The 27138-nt window shown below is 44.3% G+C and overlaps 1 protein-coding gene across 8 annotated transcripts in view; it reads left to right on the top strand.

Annotated features, from left to right (window-relative positions):
• The first annotated feature begins 12867 nt into the window (after nucleotides 1–12867).
• Nucleotides 12868–27138, top strand: part of CHL1 (cell adhesion molecule L1 like) — a 607847-nt gene continuing 593576 nt past the window's right edge. For 6 of the 8 annotated variants that reach the window (XR_012582319.1, XM_074550335.1, XM_074550333.1 and 3 more), the window contains exon 1: nucleotides 13075–13231. The gene's annotated coding sequence lies outside the window, so the exon portion shown is untranslated. Of the gene's footprint in view, nucleotides 12903–13074; nucleotides 13232–27138 lie in introns of those variants that run through there. The other 2 variants (XM_074550330.1, XM_074550332.1) reach the window with 2 other exon arrangements.

Raw genomic sequence — 27138 nt, 5'->3', positions numbered from 1 at the left:
CCTGCTTGAATCCTGCAATCTGATTTACAGCCTTTGAGCGGGCTGAGGCAAACTGTGCGGCTGAATGCAGAGGGAGGGAGCAGCGAGGGAAGCGAGGATGCTGGGGAGAAGCAGAGAGGAGCTGCTCCATGCATGGACTGCAGAGAAGCTGGGTGGAAAGCCCCCAGAGAGATTCATCATCTCTTTTGCCCTTTTTGCAATCAGACACATTTTCCTGGCCTGCTCACACGAGCCCATGTGTCTGCCAGCTGCCTCCTGCAAGCTCTGAAAGAAGTCATTGAGTCTTTCTGAGAAAACTGCCTTGGCTCACGGGCTCAGAACATCAGACTGACTCCACACTGGGCTGCAGCTCCAAAAAACCACTCTGATCTGCCAAGGAGGGAGCTGGAAGCAGAGGTTTGGAGGATGCATGTTATCCCAGATAAAATAACACACTTGGAATTATTATGTTGGAATTATTATCTCCAGCCTTAGAGCGCTGAGAGTTGTTGGATTTCCTCAGGTGTCCTTCCCCAAATCACCACTGTCATCCTGGCATGGGTTTGTATCTTCAGGTCTTTGATCCTTCAGGAAATGAAGAAAATGAAATGGAGAAACACAAGGAGTGTCCTAACAAAACGTGCACCAGGGAAAATGGGGTGTAATGAGGCATCCCCTGAGGCAAAACCTCTGCCTTTCACTCAGCAGGGTGATGCTGCACATGGCCACAGGTGGGTACAGGAATTCACACCAGCAGCTTTCCTATGGATATTCCATAGGAAATGGAATTTCCATCCATTCCTATATTCCTATTCCATCCTAGCAATGCCTCGTGAGGGTGCTTTTGGCTCTCTGTGCTTCTTTAATCTACCTCCAAAATAACATCCTCATCTTTATTCAGCTCTGAAGCTGCACAGAGGGATTCCCTGTCTACCTGCCCTCCTTGCACATCCAGCATTCAGCATCCCTTGGACAGCCTGTTTCCATAACAACAGAGGAGGAAAAACCTGAGATTACTCAGTGCCTGCATGCAGGGCTGGTTGGAGTGGCCTCCAGAGGGGCTCCAGGCTCCTGAACCCCCCAGAGAATTCCCTTCTCCTCCCACCTCGAGGGAAACTTCACCTCTGTGCAGGTGGGAACTGGAATGAGCAGCTCAGCCCTGACCCTCACATGGGGCTGATGCCTTTTAGCTCCATCAGTTAATTTTTATCCATTATCCTCCTGCTGTGCATCTTCTTCCCCAGGGCAATATTGACTCAATATCCCTGTGCAGGCACCCCCTGCTCCCTGGGGACCCTGAGCTGTGTTTAAGGAGCACCAGGAGGTGCCTGGGAGCCCCAAGGACAAACCTCCCTGGCCACTGAGACCTTCTGAGTGCCAATCACAGAACAGAAAAAACCCTCTTTATTCCATAAACCACACATTTGTATTGCCAGCATTCCCCATTCCACTGTCGTTGTTTGCACCAGCCCCTGCCTGATTTCTGTGTTTTTGGGTTTTGTCTCAGGAGTGAGCACGCAGCCCACACAACGCTGAACTCGTGGTCATTACTGCAACAGAAATAATAATAAATGATTCTGCAAGCAAAACAAACCCTGTGCAAATTGGGCACTGAAGATGCCTCTCCAGCAGCTTTATTTTAAGGCAGTTTGGGGTTTTTTTTCCTGGTTCAGAATTGACTTGCTCACTTAATGAGCAGAGGCCTTGTTCTGATCAATGCATCCCAGTTTCACAGGCAATCACTCCTGATTTATCCCAGCACTCCAGCCATGCTCCTCCCTTACTCAGCTGTCTTTTTTTATTCATTCCAGCTTGTCTCTGCCCTTTCTGGCACCCATAACTCCAGAGGCACAAGCGAGAGCACTCACTCAGCACAGGTGAGGAGGCAGCTGCCAATTAACTCCCTGTAATTCATGGTCCTCCCCAGCCCAGAGAGAGCCCTGCAGTGGCAGCAATCCATTTATCCTCTCCTTGGCTCACACTCCAAGCCAATAACCTCATCAGGGTAAACACCCTTAAGCTTCCTTATCCCCTCCATCACACTTTAAGCCATATTTTACTTTCTCCTGCCTTTTGCATGGTGAACTTGCAGCTCCTCCATGGCCTTGCACAGCTCATCCCACCGACTCTGCAGCCACCCCAGAGAGAGTGGAACTCTCTGGAAGTCTCACTTTCCCACCTAATTACCTCATTTTCTTTGGTGGACCACAAATAGATTTTCTGGGAGGCACATTAGTAAATTTTCCCTGTTCATGAAGGGAAATAATGGTTAGGACAAAGATAATTATTTCTATTGAAGGATAAATACTTGCCATAAAACTTTAGGGAAAATATTGTATTTCACCTCTACTGTTGTCATGATCAGTCTGTAATGAGTTAATACATTATATATATTAGAGAAAACATAGTTCCTATCTAAAACTACTCAATTTTGAGCTACATTGGTCAATTAAAATGTTAGAAACCATCACAGGTGCCCCCAGGGGTTATCTTGGCTTTATTACAGCAGGATTTAAACCCAGCTTTGAGTGGTCTGTGACCACATCTAGGCCTGGTTTAAAGGAGGCTTTGTCAGCACTGGGCTTGTCACAGCCCTCAAAACCCTCTCTGGGTTTTGTTTTACAGCCATAAATCTGCAGCTTGCTCAGTGTTTTATATCCAAATAACATCTTTTAATGAGAAAACATGAGTCAAAACACTGAAGTGTGAGTATTTCTCACTGGGTTTTGGGTTATTTTCTTCCCCAGTGTATGAATCACTGGCAACATTCACACCTCCAACTATTGCTTTGAATATTTCAGGGATTTTTTTTTTTAATTTGAAGACATGATTTTTAAAAAATTTTAATTTATTTATTTATTTATCTTATTTTTTTCTCTCAGCTGCTTGTGATAAACATAACTCCCTATCCCATTTTACATTTCAATGTGGAATGTTAAAAGTGTGTTTCAGGTAAGTCAATACAGGTCTTCTTTTTAAACAAAAGAATTGCTTGGAAATTGGAGTATATTTCTAACTCTTAGAGCTTTTTAGCCAGCACTGCTAATATTTAATTGAAATTTAAATAACATTAAACAACAAATCATTCTCTGGTGAATCAACACGTCACCTTTGGACACGTGGTGACACTTTTTCAGGCCATGCTAAAGTGTCACCTAAGGGTGGCACAGTGGGGGAAAACAGAATAAAATAAATCCATCTGGGGTGCATTTACATATCCAGTCTGGTGCCAGGAGAAGCTGAAACACCCCCAAATTTTGCCAACTCATTGCCTTGTTTTGAGAGCTCGGAGCCGTGCCAGGGAGCAGCGGTGACAGCAGAAATTAAATTCCAGCGTGTCCCTCTGCCCATCTGGAAACAGCAATTCAGGCTGCTTCCCATTGACCTCACAAGATTAATTGGCAGCTAATTGCCTTTATATTCTAATTTTCCACCTTAGGGCCCTGCAGTGTTTCAACTGCTGGGTCTGCAGAAAGGAATCTTCATGTGGAATTAAAACTTGTATGAGTGAAACAATTCTGATCAGAGGGACCTGCTCATTCTGAGGTCTTATTTTGTCTTTTGATCCCTGATTATTCCAGCTTTGGAGAGACAGGTTAGCTTACAAGGATTTCCTTTCTCAGTGGTTTGTGTCAGGGGTTTTTGGCTTTGCTTTTGCTGCAGCTGCATTATTTAACATCCTTCTCTTTATTTTCAGTCAGTTCAATCTCTTGGCAACAAGGGTGGAGAACAAATTGATTCTCAAGAAATATTTAAGATTATATGACTGATTATTGCAAGGAGAGAAAATACAGTCTCTGAGTCCCTTATAAATTAGGAGATAATTAACAAGTAAATGCTGCAGCTGTTTAGATGAGAATGAGATGTAGCCAGGTAAAAAAGGCAGGAAAAGTCAAATTTGAAAGAGTTTTTTGTATTATTTATAATTTGAAATAGAATGGTAACTTCACCCTTCCTGCTCCCCCCACCAAGAAAACGTGTAAGGCTTTCAATGTATTTGAGATGGCACAGGGAAGCAAACTCATTTTAGCAAAGGTAAGAGAAACACCAACACTTTGAGTGTTCAGAGCTTTTCAGAGGAGTGAATATCTCTGTCTGGGAACAGCTCCTTTCAGAGGAGTTCCTTTGGTGCAGTGGGGATTGCTGTCATCCTGGGGAAATGATGCCTGGCTCGCATTCCTGCCCAGAGGTTGGGTGTTGGCATGGGGATTTCTTTCTCTGCTGCTTCTCTAAGGAGTGTGTGCGACTCCTCAGTGTGGATTATCTGCAGGGCTGTGCCATGGGCCTTGGGAAGGCTTGGTTTTGTCAACAGGCAGAGATATTTTTGGTTAAAATGTAGATTATTGGATCTGCCATTTTTCAATGGTTACCTGTGGCAGTGTTCACAGGGGTCTGAGGATGAGGGAACAGACAAGGATCTGACTCCAGGTTTTAGATGGATTATTTATTATTTTATGATATATATTACATTAAAACTATACTAAAAGAATAGAAGAAAAGGTTTCATCAGAAGGCCGGCTAAGAATAGAATAGCCAAGAATGATAACAAAGGTTTGTGGCTCGGCTCTCTGTCCCAGCCAGCTGACTGTGATTGGCCATTAATTACAAACAACCGCATGAGACCAATCCCAGATGCACCTGTTGCATTCCACAGCAGCAGATAACCATTGTTTGCATTTTGTTCCTGAGCCCTCTCAGATTCTCAGGAGGAAAAATCCTAAGGAAGGAATTTTTCATAAAAATATGTCTGCGACAGTTACCCATTTGTTTTACATGTGCATTTAGCAGAACACTTTCAAAATGTCCTTTTGGTGTTTTAGTGTGTTCTACAGAGCCACTGCCAGAGAAACTCGTGTGAGCCCAGCAAAAAGGGCAGGTGGCAGAAGGACTGAGAGAGCAGATTCACCAAAGCTGAAGTCTGGGAGCTGTTAGAGATGATAGAGACACTTAGAAAAGGATCCAGGATGAATCTCCAGCTGATGGGAACTGTCAGAGGCAGATTAATTTCAAGGAGCTGGAAGTCAGCTCAGCTTGGACTTCATGGAAACTTTAAATCATTAAATAATTGTGTGCTTTAGCAGGAACTCAACACAGGAGGATTTGACACATTTGGAGGTTGGATTTGGCAGAGGTTTTTCCCTGGTTTTGCCTTCCCTCCCTGCTGGAATTACCCAGACAAGGATGCATTTGTAGGATGACGCCTATCTCCTTTTGCTGTGGATTTCTGAGGGAGCAAATCACCTCCCTGAGTAATTTTGAAGCCCCCAAGCAGGACGTGGCTGCTGTAAGAGGATTTTTCCTACTCCATCCCAGAGCAGCAGGGATAGGATGTGCAGTTTGCTTTCAGAGTTGGGAAAGTCCCAGACCCAGTTTCCTTTTGCTGACAGGACTTGGATTGATGGGTTTCTTTTGAGGTCACCTTTGTGCATCCTTGGCTCATTGCAGGCTCCTCTTGGCCTGGATCTTGTGCTGAGCTGGGATTTTGCCACTGCTGAGCATCAACCTTTGTGATCAACTGACAGGAACTTCTCATGTTCTACATCTCCAATCCAGTCTTTTTGCTCTTGCTAAAAAGTATTTTAGAGAAAAATATCTGGTCTTGCTGTCATAATGGCCCATCACAAATGAGTTACCACCAGTAAGAAAATTTGGCTAATGCTGATTTTTTCAAAGCAAAGAGTTTAATTAACTCTCTGCTTAAAAAAAAAAAATCACAAAATACAAAGCTATAGAGACTTTTTATACTTATTTCATATTCTCTGCTCATTCAGTTTTGGATTTTGTAGCCCTCAGAGAGATAAGTTTAAACCTGTGGCTTTTAAACCCCTCTGATTTATGTCCCACTCAGAGTGTAGGATCTCTGTAGAGATCCCATGACTTGAATTCCTTGTCCTTGCTCCATCCCATTTCATTTTCTGGATATTCTGGAAGAATCTCCTGCTTGCTCACAGCCGGCTGACCAAGGGGTTAAAGTCACTCAGCACCACCTCATTTCCTCTTAGGTTTGATCTGAAAGTTTTAGAAATATTTATCTTTTGTTTAAATACTGAAAAAAAAGCTAGACTGCCTGCACAGTCTATTGAAATTATTACTATATATTAGCATTTGTAATAAATATAATTTGGAATCATATATATATATATATATATATATATATATAATTTATTTGGGTAATCCCCAGCACTTTACTTTCATTCTTGCAAGGATATAATTTTTGGCCCACACTCATCATCCCACCTTAGCGACATTTTCAGTATTTACTGGGTGATTCTTATTTTAATTAAAATTTCTTGGTTTCCCATAACATGAATTTATACATATATACATATATATATATATATATATATATGCATAACAGGTTGAAGGGTTTGCCTTTTTAACAGTGTTTTCCCAATTATTCTATTTGATATTCCCATTACTAGGGTTTTTTTCTGATTGAATGTCTTGTCTGAAGGACACTGAAGAGGGATGAATCATTCATGTGCTCTGTTACGTGAGAATTGCCAATATTTTTAAAGAAGCTTCACATTTTTGGTCAAGCTACCACTTCCCTGCTTGCATAATAATTTTGTATAACTGCTCATAGCCTGACTGTGCAAAACAAATTGCTTTAATATTGAATTATTTGTATGCTGTTGTTTCCTGAGCCCTCTAGACTTCCAGAACTTTGTCTGTCTGGTGGAATTTAAAATCAGGCTGAGTTGTAATTGGAAAATGTGTATCATAGCTTGCAGTATTTAGAGGCAAATTGTCAGGGCTGAAATTGCTGATGCAGGTGACCTATTGAACACCCTGCGAGCCACCGGTCACATTAAATTGGTACAGGAGCACAGGCAGCACCAACTGCTTCAGCAAACACCCATCTATTGTTTTGGGGGCTTTTATGTGGGTTTTAATGCAGGTCACTGTCATAAAATCAGCTCCATGGGTGTAAAAAATGGGGGAATAGAAATGGCAGCATTAGCCAAGCCCACTGTGTGTCCCTTTCCACTGCGTGTCCCTTTCCCATTTCCTCTTCTCTCATGAAAAGCAAATGAAGCCCAAGGCAATCATCCTGTCCAATTGGGGAGGGGGTGCCTGGTAATTCTGGTTTAGCTGTTTGTGTTCAGAACTGTGACTGCTGGGGTTCAAGGGTAGCTGCAGTAATTCTGTAAATGCCTGTTGTTACTGCAGTCCGAACAGGTTTGATTCTCAGCTAAAAACCTGCACAAACCGTTTCTTTACAATCCTTGCCTTTATTTTTTTTGTGTGTGATTTAACAGTATAGGGGGTTTTGCAGCAGAAATTTTGTGGAATTTACGTCAGTTGACCTTGACAGGAAGAAAGAGAAAAGAAAAATTGTCACAAAGCATTTTATTCAGCAGTTGGTGAGCAATGGGTCTCATCCCCATCACTGCAAAAACATCACTGTGCTCATGGATTGCCCAGGCACAGGCTGCACTCTCCAAACCCCACCTCCACACTGGGCAGGGATCACAGCAACTGCAGGACCTCTCTGCTGAGGGTTTGTCCAGCGAGCAGCAGCTTTTGTTGAGCAATAGGAAATCTTTATTCCTGGGCCCCTTTAATCTCTTCCACAAACGAACGAGGTCGATGCCGCTGTCCTGACGTGAGTCACGCTTCCATTTCTCTAAATATTGCAGCTTCCTCCTCCTGGGCTTTGTGCCAGCTCTTGCAGGGACCAAAGATGTGTTTTCACACAGCTGTTTTTGTGAGCTGCACTCGCTTTTCCTAATAAATGTCCTCATTCCTCTGCATGGATAGCCCTGGACAGGGGCTGCTCTCCATCCTTCCATGGGAGGATCTGGAGGGTGCCCAGAGAAGCTGTGGCTGCCCCCGGATCCCTGGAAATGTCTAAGATCAGGTTAGACAGAGCTTGGAGCATCCTGGGATAGTGAAAATGTCCCTACCCATGGACTGGATGAGCTCTAAGTCCCTTCCAACCCAAACCACTCTGAGATTCTATGGCAAATCAGGAATACTCTGTTGTGGCATCACTGGAGCTCAAACCATCCTTCCATAAATTCTGTAACAAAAGCGAGGCCCAGTTTTGCCCCAGCTTGGCTCAAGGGAACCTTCAATCCTGCTGTTTCTTCAGTTCCCCAGTTTCTGCTGGATGAAATGCTCTCCAGAGCTCGGTCTGTCTGTCCTGAAGCACAGTACAAACTTGTGTGGAGCTTGCTGCTCCAGCTGGGAATTAAACCTAAATCCCCATCCCCAGGCTGAGCTCTCATCTCCTGCTGTGCCTGTTTTTCAAGGAAAAGAGACCACGACCTCCTTTTCTGATGGAAACATATGGAAATATGCGCTTGGCCATAGGATACACGAGTCAGCCCACTCTGTGAATTGTTTTCCATCCTGATCTTTGGCCCTGAACCTGTGGATGAGCCCCCTTGCCTAAATGATCTCTCAGATGCACTGCTACCTTCCTGCTCTTAAATGTTGTGGAGTTGTTTGGTTTTTCTGGATTTGTTTTCCACCTAGATTTGCTGCTTTCTTACAGGAGGACTGTAGGAAACCAACTGGAAAATAAGAACCAAATATTTCCCTGAATTTGAGCCTAAATCTCTTGGTGTTTGCACAGCAGACAGGCAGCTCGCTGTATTTTGGTGTCAGATTTGTTATTACAAATCAGATCAATTGTCTGGCTGCAGCAGCAAATTCCCCCCTTGTAATGCACTTAGTCAGTTGTGAAATCATGGACTCAGTGGTGGGAAAACCAGAAAATTCTCCATAATCCCTCCAAGCAATCAATTTATGCCCTCAAGCATGAGATTTGATTACCATTGTTATTATCTTAGCTAGCATAGTTACAAATGTTATTAGCAGTCGTAAAATTATCCAGCCTTAAAAAAAATCAGATTAGGAGAAAAAAAAAATAAAATCCCAACATTTCACTCCAGGTTCTTCAAAGCCTGAATTCCTGGGATTGCTTTGAACTGTGCAAAGTGGTAGTTCCTTTAATTCTCTTTAAATTTGCTGTCCTTTGACCACGTGAATTTCTCCTGGACTCTCATTAGGAAGGGATGGATGAGAATTTTCTGGCATGTCTGGAGTTTCTCTCTGGTCAGAACTCATCCAACTTTCAGCATTTCAAAGCTGAGTGTTGATGAGGTGTGTTTACAATCAGATCTGTGTTTAATAAACCATTAGCAGGATGTGCATCATCCTCTTTCTCATCTGAGTTTTTCCTTTAATGGTCCAAATCTTTTCCTATGAATTCACTCTCCCAAAGCAGCTCAGTGCTTCTCAAGCTGCATCTCAGCTGGTATAACTTAAATACTTTAAAAATCCAAAAGTTAAGGAAAATACTGCAAAATCATGAAGCAGGGCATAATTTCAAAATTAACATGGCATTATATCAATTATTTTAGCCACTTAATTTGTCCAGGACCAAACCAGATTCTCATAAGCTTATTCTATTAATTTTTTTTTTTAGTCCATATCAAATTGTGGTTCTTGATATTCAAATACATTCCCCTTTTTTGCATATCTACCTATTCAGAAAATTACAGCATCTTTATTAACGAGCTCTGCTGATGGGATATGTGCTGGCAATTGCAAGCAAATTAATTTCCTCCACAGAAAACCTGGCCAATCTGTTCTTTTGTCCTGAGTGTTTCATGTGTCTTAAATGACAATTAGTGTAGGATTGGGAATCTTCTGAGCCTGCCACCAGACTCTGGAGCTGGGTTTGGGGTGGTGGGTGTGTCTTGAGGGAGAACACTCAGGAATCAGGTAACAAGTTACATTTGGGATTGGCAGAACGCACCTGCTGTTCCTCCTGACTCCTTCACACAATGCCTGAGGTAAATATTCTGAGGGGCTTCTCTCACACTTGGTTTCAGACAATATTATTTATTTAATGTGCGTTTTTAAATATGTGATCAGTACCAGCCTAGAGAGAATTAATTTTTTCCAGTGTTTCCAGCAGTGTTGCTGTCTCATTCTCACATCTAGCAGAGGGTCTGATGAAAAGGCCCCTTGAATTTCAGCAGGAAATCCCAAAATAAAGAGCAGTTTTGTGAGATGCAGAGAGGACCACACTGAGCTTCTCTGTCTTTATTTTTGTTTGGTGCAGACTTAAGTGCCACGACATTTGCCCCATTTCATAGCCCAGCGAGATGTGAGGCACGATTGATTTTGTCTATTTACACTTTACTTGAGGCAAACCCTATCCTCAAATAGATTTAGCTAGTGCCATGTTATTATTACTATTAGCAGGAACACATTTTATTTTATTTTGCAACTGTGGAGCAGCTCTGGGGATGCTGCTGCACTTGGGCTTTGCCATCAACTGGCTTGCTAGTAGAAGACGAATTTCGTGCATGATTCTGTGAAGAATTAAAACCATTTAATGCTTTCCATATTATGGCCTCAAACCTGAACATGGGAGAATCCCATTGACAGGGAGGATCTAAAATCTGTTCCAGCCAAGCAGGGAAATGAAGGGTGGCTGCATTCTGCAAGCCCAGCTCCCCTCCCTGTGTGGCACAGGGATGCAGGGATGGGCAGCTGGAAGCTGATTTTGGCAGCAGCCTCTGCAGGTCATGGAATTGGTGCCTCTCTTCTTTCTGCTGCAAAAATCAGCCTGAGGAATCCCGGGTGGGGCTCAGCACTGCCTGGGCAGGGGGATGTGGATGTTGTGTTCAGACTCAGGTGTTTGTTATTTCTTATCTATGTTACAGTCTTACAAAAAGCTACAAAATGGCCCTGTATCTATCTCTACAAGGTCTTTTAAGAAAAAAACTGTCCAATTAAGAAATGACACCCAAATTATTTTTGCTTTTAACTCAATAACTAATCCCCCATGTCTCACAATGTGGACTTTTCTGTCCAGTTACAAGATACCACCCAAACCCATGGAGAAGAAGGTGAAGAAAAAGGATCAGCCACCCTAAAACCTCCATCTTAGCTCTCTATATATTGCTATACTATAGCAATATATTCTATACTTCCCAATACTCAAACTTTCACACCCTACATCAAACTCTTCTTGATTAGGCCTAGTCGCTGTACTTTAAAACCTTATACCTTAATTTTTCTACCATGTGATATTACACACTTCTATTCAAACTCCACACCCACAATCCCAGATTTATCAATTTTGGAAGCCCTCTCCATGGCCTCAGGTCAAATGTAGTGTTCTCCTGAGGTTCAGTGCCTTTCAACACAGAAAATTTAAAATTCTCATCATCCAGGGTTCCAACAGGGTGAGTGAGAGTCCCTGGTTTTACTTTTCATGCTCCTGGCAATGGCAGCAGGGGCAATGCCAGCTCTCCCTGGCTCTCCCAGCTCTCTTATCTCTGCTCCCAGACAAGCAGCTCCCACCCTTGGCACTTCCAGTTACTGCCAAGGCTGCAGTGAATCTCCAGACCTCTGGATTGGAGTGAATCTCTGCTGGCTCAAATGGCTTTTCAATCCATGGGCAGCTCCCAGACATTCCTCTGGAGCTGCCTCCTTGTCCTTTATTTCCTGAGTTTCCCCTCACAGGGCACAGGTCTGTTGCTTGGCTGTTGGTTGCTTTGGAAAGCAATGTGCTGTAAATATAACATTTCACTGTCTTTGGATGGAACAGTGACTCAATTCAGGGTCTGGCATGGAGGGAAGGATCCCAAGGGAGGATTCCCAGTCCTCTGGTGTGCCCTGGGCTGGGTGTTTGCCACACAGAAATCTGCCCAACTTCAGAGCTTCCTCAGCACCTTCCATGCTCTGCTCCATGCATTTATATTGGTGCCAGCTCACTCATGCATAGGTGAATATAAAAATTCTATCTATTAATTGCCTGACTTTGCATGACTCCAAACTTACCATTGCCTGAACTGTTTTGCATTTACTTAACAAATACATTAAACTATTCTGCCCTTTTCCCTTCTACTTTTCAGATATTTTTTCTTTTACTGACATCTTTATAACGCCTTCCCTTAAATTTAATTATTTACTCCTCATCCAAAAGGCAAGCTCACCTACTTAAATCTGCAGGAGATAAACATCACCAGTTGGTCAGTACATCCACACAAATTCCAATTGCCACTGCCCCAAAAATCTTTAACCCAAATGCTAATAATCCCCGGGAGTGCCGCTGTGCTTCGGTAGGGTGAGTTTATGGTTTAATGTCTGTGAATGTTACTCTGTGATTATTGTTCATTGCATTAGGCAAGGCTCAGAGAAAAGAGGAGCACCCAAAGGTCAAGAAACGTCTGAGGAGTCCGAGCCCTCCTGAAAATGATTCTGTCTGACCTTCCCCACCTCTGGGACGGGGTGCTTAAGACAATGACTGGCAGGTTTGTGACGACTGTCTTTACCAATCACTTAAATATTTAGCGGGTTCCCCGCAGGGCTCGGGGCATGAAGCGCCCAGGCAGAGTCCGGGAGCTCAATCGCACACGTGAACCTGAGCTGGGTCTGGGGTCATGTACAGCACACGGGGGGGGTTTTATATTTGCCAAAATAAAAACCAGACAAACCGAGGAAAAGAGGGTTTTCCGAGGTTTGCTGTTGGGATGATGGGGTACATGACGGTTTAGTAGGGGTAAGGGAGGAAGGGCTAAACCCAGTTGCGGTTTTCTTAATCTCCATCCTTTCCTCTGAAAAGCAGCGACAATTCCGCACCCCAGAGAGGGGTGAGAGCAGGCGGGGACCGTCCCTTCCCCGGCAGCGCCTCGCTCTCCTCGCCTGGGTTTCGGCGGAGCCGCCGCCGCCGGAGCGAGAGCATCCGAGCATCGCGGGTCCCCTCGGTTCGGCCGCTCCGTTCTGCTCCTCCCGGCCCGGTTCTGGGCTGCCCGGCCCTGGGGGCACCTGCCGGGCTGCGGGACGGCCCCCCCGGGCTGGGGGCGGGCAGGGGCTCCCCTCGTTCCATCCTCTCCTCCCTCCCTGCATCCGCAGGTGCCGCCCGCTCCGGCCGAGGGGTTCGGATCGGGCAGGTGGGACCCGGAGCGGGGCCGGGGCCGGGCGGGGGTGGCCGTGGGGAGCGCGGGGCTCGTTGCCATGGCTGCCCGCAAGCTCCGCCGGAGGAGATAGCGATGCCAGTCACGGAGGGACCCTCTCCCTCCTCGTGGGTGTGGAGCGGGGCTGGCTTTGGGGTGGTTGCGTTGGGTTTTTCCGCTCCCCCTCCTTCCCTCCCCACCTACCTCCCCCTTTTTTTTTTTTTTTTTCCTTTCCTTTTCGGGGTGGAGCGATTAATCCGGAGCGCCGGGACGGGGCTGCGGAGCCGCCGCCGCCACCGGGACCCCTCGGCCCGCCCGGGCTCAAGGTACGGCGGGGCAGCGGGGAGGGCTCGGGGGTGTCCGGCCTCGGGGCCGCCCTGCCCGGCTCCCAAAACGCTCTTTAATTATTATAATCGCTCTGGTTTGAAAACTGCTTTTCCTGCTGCCGGCACCGCACCTGGTCCCGCAGCGATGGGAAGCGGAGCCGGGCTCGGGGCGAGCGGGGGGTTCTGGAGAGCCGGTCCGGCCCCTTCTCCCCGCACTGGGGTCCCCGGGCGGAGGAGCCGCTGCCCGCGGGAAGTTTTGGGGGCGTGGAGCCCTGCGGGGCCGGGGGACAGAGCCACGGACCAAGGGACAGACCCACGGACCAGGGGACAGAGCCAGGGGACAGCACAGAGGGTCCAGGGGACAGAGCCATGGTCCGTGGGCTCGGCTGGGGTTGCTGGCTCAGTCCCGTGCTGCTTTAGGCGGGCTCAAGTTTGCCATTCTGATGTCCTGCGTCTCGGCGAGCACTTGTTTCAGCTCCCCAAATGGTTTCAGAGGGGATTTGCGGTGGTTTCGCTGCAGTTCCTCAGTCATTCCCGAGGTGCCCAGGTTGATGGTGTTTTTTCCCTGGGAAGCGGTGTAATTCCCCGTGTAGCGCTGCGGGAACGGCTGGGCTCGGTGGCTGGGCTGTGTGTGTGTTATCGATTGCTGTTGCACGATCAGAGAGCATCGGCGAGCTTGGCAACGCAGCCCAGGGAGATTCTGTGCTCCTGTAGTCAGACACGGCAAATGAACGTGGGCTTTGCATCTGCCCCTCCATCCTCAGGGATGCTTGGCTTCCTTTGGGGTAGGATGGAGCTGAGCTCTGTTTTGTTGGATTAGGTGTTCAGCACTACCTGGGAATACCTTTGCTTGAAATGTGGGTTTGGAATATTTCACCAGAGTGGTGACAGGTGGCATTTCTGTGTCATTGCCAAGGGTTTGGTGTGACTGAGTTCATAAGTGCTGTGTAGCTCTCCCAAATCCCATTCCACGAGCAATAAATAATAAATGTTGTGACTTTCGATCCAGGTCTGAGGAAAGGAGAGGAGGTAAAAAGCTGTACTTTAAATAAATACGTATTTTTTAGCCATTTATTAACGTGAAATGTTACCTCGTTGGAGCTGTGCTTGCCATCCTCTGGCCATTGCTTCCCACGTGCCTCTGCTTATCTTCTGATAAGAGATACCAGAGTGCACAACTCCTGCTGTGTTAACACTTCTCCCTGCCTTAAAACTAATAAATTTTCATTGTGTTTCTGAAAAACCCAAGCCAAATAAAGCCCTTTCTCTCTCAGTGGGTCATTAAGAATTAATCAAAAATTAGGAAATTCTGGTTCAGAGTTTCTGGTGCTCATTTAGGCTGAGCATCTGCTGCCAGTGGAGTCTGGCTTGCAGAGGAACTGCAAGTCCAGATCATGTGACATTAAAACAAGATGCACGGGATAGGACACCGAGATTTGCAGGAGGTAATTTCTTTAGAAATACTGCCCAGTGTATATGAAATTATCATTAAATATCTTCAGTAAAAAAACACCTGCCAGCAATCAAGGAGTTGAAATGTTGCCATATGCAGCACACAGCTTGGAAACCAATTTGTTTTTAAACTCTTCCTGTTTAATATAGTTTTTTATCAAAATAGGGATGGGATGAATCTTGAATATAAGGCTGAAATAAAGAGACTTTATTATTTGTACATAGTAAATGTATATTGCTTCAGCAATATACATTTAACTCAGTGAGTGCAACTATTGTGGGCATTTAGCATGAGTTACTTCAGTAATTAAACTTCATGCATGAAAGTATAACAGTCCACTTCTTCACCCCAAGAAAGCCAACAGATAAGCCTTATTTAAATGAAAGATTGCATTATTCACAGCTTGCATGTGTACCTCGAGTGCCTTGGACTGGGGCCACCTTGTTTGCCAGTAAAAATTCACTTCATCACTTCTGTTTGGGAGGGGAAAATGGAACAAAAAGGAATTTATTCTTTACACGAAACGATGCTGGGGACAGTTGCTCCTGTGATCAGAAAGGATCTGCTCCTTTCCCCAGTGGGAGAGGACACGGACTACTTTAAACACTACTAATTAGATCAGTTTATCTTGCACGCATTACAATGCTGTAGTTAGTTAATTATAGCTTTTCCCATTAGCAGTACGTTCAGAATAATGGATTAACATATCACACAGATCAAAAGAACATCTACAAAGTTTATCTTGGAGGAAAGAAAGTGTTACTGTGTGTCAGGAAGTCCCCCTGGCTTTCCCAAGGCACAGATTTTGTTGGAATTCCTGAGCTGGTGCTTCAGAGCCCTGTGAATGACTTGAATTGATCACAAACAAGTGACACTGGAGCTCTTGGTTGCTTAGCAACCCACCAAGATGCCACAATTTCTTTTGGTATATTTGTCCAGTAAAGTAGAAATTCAGTTTTGTTACAGATCATGGGTTCTTTGCTAGCACAAAGCCCACCCTAGAACAACCCTAAATGGTGGAGAATGAAAATGGATGTCCCTGAGGACAGGGTGTGGGAGCAGCAGGGGAATGAAAACAGAGCAGGAATCTTGTACCATATTCTGGTGGTGATGTGCTCAGTGTTTTATAATAAGTTTCAATTGTCCTTTCTTGGTTAGACTCCTAAAACCCCCAAATCATTAGTGGGACGAGTTCTATCAAAGAAATTCATCCACCTGATGCTGTTTGAATGTGCTGCCATGAGCTGTGAGATCCTGCAAGGTCTGTGGGGTTCCCCTGAGCTCCACTTTGAAATGAAACCTGGAATGTGTGCTTTGATTGGGCCTGAATTATCCCATTGCCCACAGGGCTGGGGAGCTCTGCTGGCTTCTCCTCCCAGCAGACTCTGGGTCCTTAGCAGATCTTGTTGGGTAAGGGAATAACTCAAAGAGCAGAAGGAAGATCGATGTTATCGTGATTATCTACCTGGAGTACCAACATGGGCTTCAATGAATTCTAATTTGGTCAGAGGCTCTTTTTTGTTCCCCCTGGTGTGCTGCACCTTGGGAGGGAATCCTGCATCACCCCATGCCCACTCTCTGTGCTTCCCTTGGGGCTCCGGGGCCAGGGAACCCCCAGGGTGAGTTTGGATAATTCAGGAGCCAGGATAATTCAGGAGCTCCCTCTGTGCACTGCAGCTGCCAATGGCTTTTCATCCTGAGCTGGAGCAAAGCTCTGCAGTGTGGGTGGGTGCACCTGGGGCTCCCAGCACCCTTTTGCTCTGCTTATCTCCACCCTTCTGAGCTCTGCTCATTCAGACAAACCCTCATCCTGCTCAAAGTGTGCCTAGGAAAAGGCTGCTGGGGCTGGGAGAGCTGCAGGGTGTCATGGCATTCACTCTGATTAAATAGCAGGGAAGATTTCTTCCCTCTGAATGGCAAAAAGGAACCCAGGTACTTCTCTTTGCAGAACTTGACTATTGAATATTTTATTGTGTGTAGGACTAGAGGGGGCTTGTGGCAGTGCCCACAGGAACTGCTGAGACCACACTGAACCAAATCCCAGCTCATGGTCACTGTTCCTAGGCTAAGATTATTGTAGTTCATAATCTTGTAACTAATTGCCCTTTTAGGCTCAAACAGAGCTTAGGTGAAGATCTGTGAGCTTGGCTGCCTTTGCTGTGGGTTGTTTTTCCCCCTGTTGTTTCTGCGTACCAAAGTCAGTGCTCAAAACTCAAGGTTGTTGTATTTAGCATCTTTTTTTTCCCCTTAGCTACTCTCTTCTGTTTTATTCATTGACCTGTGTAAGTGCATTTGCATTCCCAGATGCTGATTAGTGATTGTAATAAACAGATGAAGGTGCTTGGTGATATTTGGTGCCTCAGGTTTCTCCTCCCAGCGTGTCCAGGCGCCCTGCATGAAGCACACAGTGAGGGATGCTTGGGCTGATGTTATTTTCTGGGGTTTCAGCACTCCCTAGCAGATGTTCCCTTCTTCCCTCATTGCACCTGGACATGTGAAGATCAAAAAAAAAAAAAAAACGCAGATGGAGAACAGTTTATCATTAAAAGTAGTGATTATTGTTACAGCTTAACTAGCTTGTGGTTTTCAGTGTGATTTCCAAGTGCAGATCCTGGTCCATGTAAGAAGGACACAAAGTGTGGCTCCAAACAAGGCAAGCAGTGAGAGCATGAGGCTGCAGTCCCTAAGAACTCTAAATATTGCAGTGAGCCAAAGCCCTCTGACCTCCCATTACAGCTTAGCTCGGTGATTTTGGTACTTTCAGAAATCTCATTTCAAGCTTCTCTGTTTTTTGGGAGGCCCATGGGATGACTCTGCAAGGTTTGAGTCACTGTTCAGAACAGCATCCTGGCTGGAATGAATGGGAAAGGCAGAAATCCACTCAGAGGAGTAGGAAAACAACAAAAAGAGAAAAAAAAGGAAGGATTGGACCCATGCACCTTTCAGTGTGTGTCTGCTTTGGTGACTTTTGGAGTGTGACACAAGCAATTCCCTGTCAGCCTTCCCTGCTGGCTGACACTGAAGAGGTGCCTTTGAATGCTGCCTGCTGTGCTTGTGTGGCACTTGAAAGGAGAGAGGGCTGCCTTTAAGGAGAGTCTTCCCACAGCTTTAAAGGAGATTTGAAAAATGCAGCTCTCCGTCCTGTCACGTGCTGCTCCAGCATTAAACCCAACGCAAACCTGGAACAATGTCTCAGGAAAAAATGCCTGGTGCCAGTGTGCACCCCCAGTGCTTCCAATAAAATCAGTGCTGATGATGAAAGATTGCTCTGCTGATAGGGAAAGGGGAATTATTATTATTGGGGAGCAGATTTTTTTCTCTGTTAGAAACCCCCAACAATTCTTTCAGCTAAAGGAGTGATTAACTCAATGGGGTTTTTTTAACACATGCATTTTTACAGAATGCACCATTATTTTGGCAGTTTGCTGAAATCAGAGAAAGGTTAATAAGAAGAGATTGTAGGTTTGGAAGCAGCCACATGTTTTTCCCAAGGCTGATGTTGTAGGTCTGTCTGTCCATCACTGAAATCCTTCCCTCTGGGCAGTTTGTGTTGGTTGATCCAGGTCTGTACACTTGCATCCATGGATGTTTGTCTACTTTTGTTGATTTTACTTCTTTGTAAGCAAAATACTCCAAACCACAATATGTTTGCTGAGTTCAGTGAACTTATTACCTAAAATTTGGGTTATTGCTCAAGTGCCCTACTGAATAAGGGCCCAATGTTTTATTTTTCACTTTCACATCGCTCTACCAATGACTTTGTTCCAGTGAAACTTTATTGAGAGGATAGATTTTAGAGGATTTCTGTTGTAAGTCAGAGGAGGTCCTGTCTGATTTTTTTTATTACTCAGTTTTACAGGAATAAGCTGTATTCAGTTTTGCTTTGAGTTCTGCCAAGGCATTGGTCAAACTGCAGTGATATTGGTCATTATCATCCCCATTCCTTTGAGATAAATATTCCTTTTGTTGCATCTGGCCAGAGGAAAATGGCACAGAACTGAACTACTGCTATCTGCCAGTTCCAGTGGCAGGTTTTATTTAACATATTTTTAGGATGATCCATGGTGACTTCCAGGCTGGACATTGCCTGGGCAGAGCACTGGTGAAGTCGTGGCGCCGCTGAAATGGATGCTCAAACTCCCAGTGACCTCAGCAGAGTCAGCTTTTTGTCCCAGGAGTGATGAAAATCTCATTTACAGCCTAAGCAGTTTGAGGAGGAGGTGCAATGGCTCAGGCCCTTGGCTGATACAAATGAGGCTGCTTCAGCTGAGGGTGATTGAGTTTCCCTGGCTGGAGCCATGTGGGATTTTGGAGACTCCTCCATCCCCGTGGGCTCTGCAGGCAGCAGAGCTGGGAGCTCTGTGACTCCTCTCAAGTGTCCCCTGGTTTGGCTGGGAACAAATACCCAGCAAACAGCCCTGAGTATTCTTGATTTCTGAGCCACACAAATGCCAGCAGTGGCGTGTAGGGTGAGGAGGAGCAGTGATTAAAGGGCTGTCCCAGCTGTGCAGAGCTAAGCCGTACCTGCTCCATTAAACTGACAGGGTTAGCACTGAAATCCACAGTAATTGCTCAGGGTTTACCACCTGCATGACAAATGCACCTTGCTGTTATTGGCTGCGTGGGGCTGGACTCACCTAAATCTGGGATTTTGATGATCTCTGCTGAGCCTGTGGAATTGCAGCCTCCCTGCTGTCTGTGTGTGTGTGCAGAGCTCAGCCCAGGGCTCTGCTCACCCTGATTTTTGCCTAATTCCTGTCCAGACAGTGCTTACCTGCTGGGAGAGGCTCGGGCTTGCCTCTCCAGCTCTGCATTACATCCCAGGGAATTGCTGAAAATGGAGCTGTTTGAGGGGGATTACAGAACAAAGCTTTGCTAAAGGTGAAGTGCAGTCACTGTGGTGGCACCAGATAGTAATCACAGAGGGACAGCGTGCCTTGGGGTGGAAAGGACATTAAAACTCATCTCATCCCACCCCCTTGCCATGGTAGGGACACTTTCCATTATCCCAGGTTGCTCCAAGCCCTGTCCATGCTGGCTTTGGGCATTTCCAGGGATGTGGCAGCCACAGCTGCTCTGGACATCCTGTGCCAGGGAATCACCACCCTCCCAGGGAGGAATTCCTCCCCAAAATCCCATCTAAACCTGCTGTTTCTGTTTGAATCCATTCCCTCTTGTTCTGTCACTACATGCCCTTGTAAGTAGTCCCTCTCTATCTTTTTTGTAATAATAATTTGGTGATGCAGATTCCCTAAAGAAAAGGGAATTTCTGCCATCTCCTTCCCCGCGAGCAGGATGCTGCCTTTTGGATCACTGTACCTCATTATCCTGCCAGAGCTGCACATTTTCCCTGTCAGCCATTCCCCCTGTCAGACATCCCTGTGCAGTGAAACCTCACAGAATTCCAGCTGCATAGCAAGAGGAAAATTTCATCTCTGGTGCATTAAATTATGCCTCAGTGTTCATTAATGAAAAAACAACCATGAAAACCACAACAGGCAACAAACCTGGAGGGTTATTCACAATCTTATCATGTGTACCACAAAAAAAAAAAAAAGAAATTGGAATAATCTTTGCATTCAGCAGATAAGCAGTATTCTCCCTACAAACCTATTCCACTGTGATCCTCCAAAATGTATGCTGAGCTGGTCTGTGCACAAAGCTCCCTAAAATGACCAAATTTTTTATCCCTGGCTAGGATATAGTCAGGAATGTTGTGTATTTTCGCTGCTAATTACATAATGCACTCACTGAAAAGAATAATGTATGCAAAGTTTGGATGCTCAGGCAATGACAACCCATTTAACCATTTATAGCTTTATGTATTTTATAATCCCTGAACCCAAATGTCCCCGGAGAGGGAACGTGCCCTTAAAAATTTTAAGCCTTTAAATTAAGTGAATTTAAATGTGCTCATTTGCATATTTTCCCTTTCTTTGTTCTGCCTGAATGAGATATTGCTGCAGTAATTGAACTGTAATTTCAGGGCAGGTAAATGATGTCAGACAGGCGAGGCTGCGGGCGCTGCCGGAGCCGCTAATCCGCGATTTGCAGCACACCTTGGAGAGGGGAGCCTGTCCAGGCCACTCAGCATCACCCAGCCAGGGGCTGCCTCTGAAATTCAATCAGTTCCTGATCCTAAATGTGCTCCTGGGGGCAGGGGATTCCTGGGAAACAAACTTCTCACTGATGTCATACAGAATTCCGGAGGGGTTTGGGGTAGAAGGGACCTTAAAAATGTTGTTGTTGTAGCTAAACCATGTGCAATCTCTCCTTGGGCATTCTCAGGGATGGAGCAGCCACAGCTTCTCTGTGCCAGGGCCTCCCCAACCTCACAGGGAACAATTTCTTCCTGATAATCTCACCTAAATTTCCTCTCTTTTCAGTTTGAACCCATTACTCCTTCAATTTGAATCCTATCACACCTGTTTTGGATGAAATACATAGATGGGTCAAAGCTGAATTCTCCTATAAGTAAAATTCCACAAAAATTTATAAAATTTACAAATTTTTGCTAAAAAAGAGCACTGAGGCTTCTGAAATTTTTCCTGAGCAGGCTCTGGTGCTGGCTTTTTGGTGTGTGTTGCTCTCAGCCCATGGAATTGGCATCTCCGTACCTGTGGGACAGCTGAACTGGGATGGGTGGGAGGGAGAGGTGACACTGTCAATATCTGTTGGGAGAAGACTTGGTTATGGTTTTTGGGAAAAGCTGGGTCATACAACGTTGGCAAAGTGGTTTTGGCTCCATTATCCTGTGTGCCTTCTGCAGGAATGCAGGAGAAGCCCATGAGCAAAAGGGGAAAGCAGAAGAGGGCAGAGATGACTGTCTGGGGAGCTTGGCACCAATCCAATAAAAATAATGGAAAAGTTGATAGAGGGTTGAATTAAAATAAAGAATAGAGATAATTTAGGCCTCTCTGGAAAGGGAGGAGTTACAGGTTTGATGAATGAGGATAAGTGAGGTTTGTGTCAGGGTTTCCTGCTGTTGGATGTGGTGTGCTGTGACACCTCAGTTAAACCAAACAATCCCAGCAAAGCTGGTGTGTGGAACTGGCAGCAATCTTGTTTCACAGAATCATGGAATGGTTTGGGTTGGAAAGGACCTTAAATCCCATCCAGTGTTCCATGGCAGGGACGCCTCCCACTGTCCCAGGGTGCTCCAGCCCCAGTGTCCAACCTGGCCTTGGACACTTGAGGGATCCAAGGGCAGCTCATCAGGCTGAAGGACAAATAGGATCCTTTCACACAGGGATTTTATCTGAACCCACAAGAGTGCTGGAAAGCCGGGGTCAGCTGTGGTGTCAACAGCTGAAAGAAAGGGTTTACAAACCTGGAGAGTCGAGGAAATAACCACAATATTGATTTGAAGAGTGGAGGAAATTCCCTGCAGTGAGAGATTTAGAGCTCAATCTGCTTAGCTCATCAAAAAGAGGATTGAGAGGGGACTTGATTACAGGGACAAGTATTTTCATGGGGAAAGCATATCCAGCTTTTTAATCAAGAAGAGAAAAGAAAAATCAGATCCAATAGCTGCAAGCTGGAGCCAGACAATTTTAAATTAGACATTAAAGACTTTTTTTGTTGTTGTTGTTTTATCTGTGATTAACCACTGTAATGAACTGTGATGTGTTCAGATGGAGACTGGATACCTCGTGTGACAATCAAACATGAGTTGCTGGATATGTTTTGTGCTGTACAGAAAAGTGCAAAGGCCTTAAAATGTGTGAGCATTGAAAGGGCAGTCAAGGAAGAAGAAAGAAAAGGGATATGGGAAGCACAAAAAGGAGGAACAGAAGCACTGAAAGGACAAAGAAAGGAGTTTCAGAGCTTCTGTTTCGGAGTATTGCGGCATATGTGTGAGCAAAGTGAGTTTTGGCATTGGGAGCACCTTGGGTGTTGGCAGAGCTGGAGTCATCTGTCTCCCAGTCAAAACAGCAATTTTGGATTCTGGGCTTTGTTAATGATGATAAAGAAACCTCCTCTTTGTGGTCTGGGCTTTTGGCAGTGCTGGGGGAGAGGATGGAGCTGCCAAGAGCAGGGATGGACGCAAGGGTGGGGTCCCACCAAGGCTGTGCCACCCTCCCCTGGAGCAAAGGGCACGTCCTGTGTCCCTGGGCACTGGTGGGATGTCCCATCCATCACTGAGGTGTCACTGGGGTGTCCTGAGTGCCCCCACTTTGCTGCCATCAGTGTCACACACACAAGAGTTAAAGGAGATTAAGAACTTTATATTTCTGCCATTGGACCAAATTTTCGGGATGATGCCTTGAGAGGCTCCCTGGAACAGAGTTAAAGGAATAAAGTAGGGATTTATTAAAATAAATAGGTGTAAATAGATAATTTATTTAATAAAATAATAGGATTTATTAAAATAAATAAATGAAGGTGTGTCCTTCAAAGGACACAGCTTGGGCAGTACAGGAGCCCAGCCATGGCTCCACCCAAGGTGGATCAGGGTCGCAGGTTCTCACACTTTTATCAGTTTTGGTCCATTTCCATTTTGGTGTCAATTGTCCAATCCCAGCTCCAGGTGATGCAGTCCCACCCTCCCAGTTTGCTCCCCTCCATTCCCTGTTTGCACTTTTTGGTTCTGGGCTGGAAAAGGATTGTTCTGTGTGACTGTGAGGAGAACTGCTGACACTTGATATGCAGTTCAGAAATAAACACTAACACAGTGCAGAATCTGGAAAATATGAAAGCTGAAACTTAAGGCACCAAGGAAATCCCACAGGGAAACCCCAGTGGTCTCAGGATTTTTGATGTGTTCTCTTTGTCTGTCTGTCCTCTGAAGTTGTTTCACCAGAGCAGTGATTGAAACTTCTTTTTTCCAAGAAACATACCTCTATTACAACTCCATTACTCTATTAATAATGAGATAATCATTAATTTACACCCAATATTGTGTATTTTCTGTGGGGCAGTGCAGTCATGCTCCAGGTGACTTTGTTGCTGTTTTTTATTTCCTGTGGATCTTCATCTATAAGGGAAGTGAAACAGATGCCTAAACACTGTCAGTGATTTTGCTATCATGGGAGCTCTTTAGCCGGGACTGGAAATCCCTTTTCCAGAAAAATTTCCAAAACTTTTCTTTACCTGCAAGCAGAGAATATTGTGTCATGGTTATGTGGAGGGAAATCACTCACATAATGCTGGATTTTTACAGCTCCATCCCAAAGGTGTTTCCTGTGCTTAGCAACATTCCCTGCATTGTTTTTGGACTGGAAGAGAGTCACTGTTTCAGGATCTTTTCAGTGGAAATAGGTACAGGTTTTCTTTGGACTATTTAACAAAACCATCAACTCTTTGGGATAATTAGAGCTCCAATTACCTGCAGCTCTGTTTCTGCCTTGGACATTTTGCACTGAGTACCAGAGTGTGGAATTGGGCTGGTTCTGACTATATTCTGCTTGGAACTAGGAAAGCTGCTAAATGGGAATAAACTGATTTATTGGGGGGAAAAAACCTACAAAGCAAAGGATGAAAGGGTGTGTGTCCTACCTGTAAGAACTGGCTGAGTGGGCAGTAATTATTCCCAAATCCTGCTGCAGTATATCCACCTTGATGATCATTTTCTTTCTCAGTGGACATCCCAATAATTGTCTTTGCCCCACGATCCCCTGGAAGCTGCTCTCAAATCAGAGCAGCCCTTCAGCATTTAACTCCTGCCATTGTGACATCCATTAGGAATGCAGAGAGGTAGGAATTACCCTATTCAATCCGATTAAAGATCCAATTAACTTGGAATCCTCTCCCTGTTAGTAACCAATACCACATGACTCAACACCCTGGGAAAAGCCCCAAACCTTCCTCTCCCCTCCCCTGAACCCTCATCACAATTAAGGGGCAAATTGTCCCTTTAATATTATTTTAATTTAATTTTAATTTTAATTTTATTTTATTTTATTTTTATTTTATTTTTATTTTATTTAATTTTATTTTTTTTAATTTTTATTTTTATGTTATATTTTAATTTTTTACTTTTTATTTTATTATTTTATTATTTTATTTTATTTATTATTTTATTTTATTTTCCCTTCTTCCCAAGCACTTCCAGCTTCACTTCCATCCTGAAACATGAGATCAATAGCCCTTATAAATTCTTCTCCTGCCTTGGGAAAGTATCATCACTAGCACTTGAAATACCTAATCATTCTCCTAATCATCCTGCCCTTTGTATCAATAACTTTTCCTGTGTCAGACAGGTCACAAAGGTAATTATGGTGATTTTCTCTCTTGTTCTAAACGTGCTGTGTCTTAATTCCAGTGTGATCATTGGGGTGGCTCCTTGACCTTGTCTCACCTGTTTTCATAAATACTTGTGTCTGTCATGTCCATTCCTTGAAACACTTCATCTGTGCATGAAATCCTGGGGATTCTTCTCATTCCTTTCTTAAAGGGACTTTTAATATTTTCCTTTCTTTTTTTATTTAGTCCTTTTTACATCTCTAAATTTGAGTGCAGTTCTGCTTTGTGTTCAAGGCAAAAATAAATCAGCGCATCTGAATTGCTAATAATTATTATTAATAATTCTTGTAGCCCTTTCTAAGGCATTCTGTACAGAATCCTCATCTCAGTTGCATCTTGAGCACCTTGGGCTGCTGAGCAGATGCTTCCAATTGAAGTGATTTTTATTCATTTTTGCAGAAAGCAGAGAATCCAATTGAATCCCTCTCCTCCTGAAGGCCAGGGGCTATTTGGGGAATTTAACTTCAGTTACATCAAATGAAACAAATCCATTCTGACCCTTGAGGAAGCCTCATGTTTTAGATCATAGGTTGCTTCTAAATATAGGGATGGGAAATTAATGTCTCCCTGGATGGATGATCCTGTAACTGTCTCCTGCAAGGGTTTTCACTGTTTGCTTTGAACTGAGTGGCTTGGTCATTTCTGAGCAGGCTGAAATTTGAGTGGATAAAGTGTTTATAAAATATTTATTTATGAATATATATTTTTATGGTTATATATTTATGTTTTTATATATGTGGAATACATATATTTGGATGTGGAATATATAAATGTGGAATACATTTATATATTTGGAATACAAGCATTTTGGGTTTGGGTCTCAAGGTTGTTTTCTCCAGTTTCTTTGAAAAGTCTCTTTAAACTGGGGCTTTTATTGCATTAATTGTGCACACAATTAGTTAAATTACTATATTTGCATGGTTTTGCACAGAATTGTTTAACCATCCTGGCAGGACATGGAAAAATAAAATCATTTGGGAGATACATCTATAGATATAGCTTTGTTTTTGTTTCAAAACCATTTTGTGCAACAGGCAGTGGCTTTAGCCTTGGGCTCCTGAATCTGATATCACATTTATCTTCCCTGGAAATAATCAGAGTACATCAACATCTGATGTGCCTGAAAGGGAAACAAACACAAGTGAAGCAGCTCAATGTGGAGCATATGAAATGTTTCAAATTATTCCTGAGCTATGAACTTTGAAATTTGATATTACACACCTAAAATGTGTTTTCATGAATGTTCCCATACAATTACTTTTATATCTTCCATTTATAAATAAAGATAAGGGTTTTTGCCTTGTGTGGGCACATGAGAAGTGCTGGAAAGCTCATACACTAAAGTTTATTTCTTCCTAATAATTAATAGTTAATAATTAGGTGTTGCCTGAGAGGGGGTTCATATTCCTTCTGTTTTAGGATATTGTTTTATTTGGGTGCTCCTCTCTGAGGAACAACTTCATCCTGTCTTTGGCACTCTCAGTGGCAGATGTTACCACTCAGAGCAGACAAGAAGATTCAGATATTTTTTTTATTTTTTTCATAAGTGACTTGCCCCCCAGGCATTTTTTAACAGGGAGGATATAATTTCAAATTAAATGTGAATGTGGAGGCTTTCCAAAGCTCCAAATTGCAGAGATTTCTGAGCATGGCTCAAGGAGAAGTAAAACTCTCCAGGCAGATGGGCAGCTCTGGTACCAAAGCTTGAATTTGCCCTGTACAAATTTGGACTCAAGAGAGGTTTTGTGCATCACTGAGCTGCTTCCATTTACTTTTTAATAATCCTCTCCCTTCTGGAAACCTCAGAAAGGCCAAGCTGGATTTCCCCTTCTACCTTTTCCCTTTCACCTCCAGATGGTGACTGATGCTTTAACATCTTATTTATCAGGTGAGTCTCCAGCATCAGTGAGCACAGGTGATTTTAAGGGGAAGAATTTGGTGTCCAAGCAGGAATTCAGAGGGCCAGGAAGGGCTTTTGTGCCTGCCAAGGTGTTTGCTCCCATTTTGGATGGGGAGAGGTGCAATGAGGAGAGGATGTCTCTCTTCATCGTGGTGGGGCTTTTTCAGCTATTCCAGGAAATTGGTGTCTGAGATTTGTGTGGCTTTGGAAGGGGAAAAAAAAAACCCCTTAACACTCCAGATCTAAAACATGAAAGGATGAAAAACATGAAAGGATCTAAAGTGTGAAAGGATGTCTCAAGTTTAAGAG

The sequence above is a fragment of the Zonotrichia albicollis genome, chromosome 12 (assembly GCF_047830755.1).
Source record: "Zonotrichia albicollis isolate bZonAlb1 chromosome 12, bZonAlb1.hap1, whole genome shotgun sequence".
In the NCBI taxonomy this organism is placed as follows: domain Eukaryota; kingdom Metazoa; phylum Chordata; class Aves; order Passeriformes; family Passerellidae; genus Zonotrichia; species Zonotrichia albicollis.
Note: the sequence above shows the minus strand (reverse complement) of the source record. Positions and strands in the feature narration are given on the sequence as shown.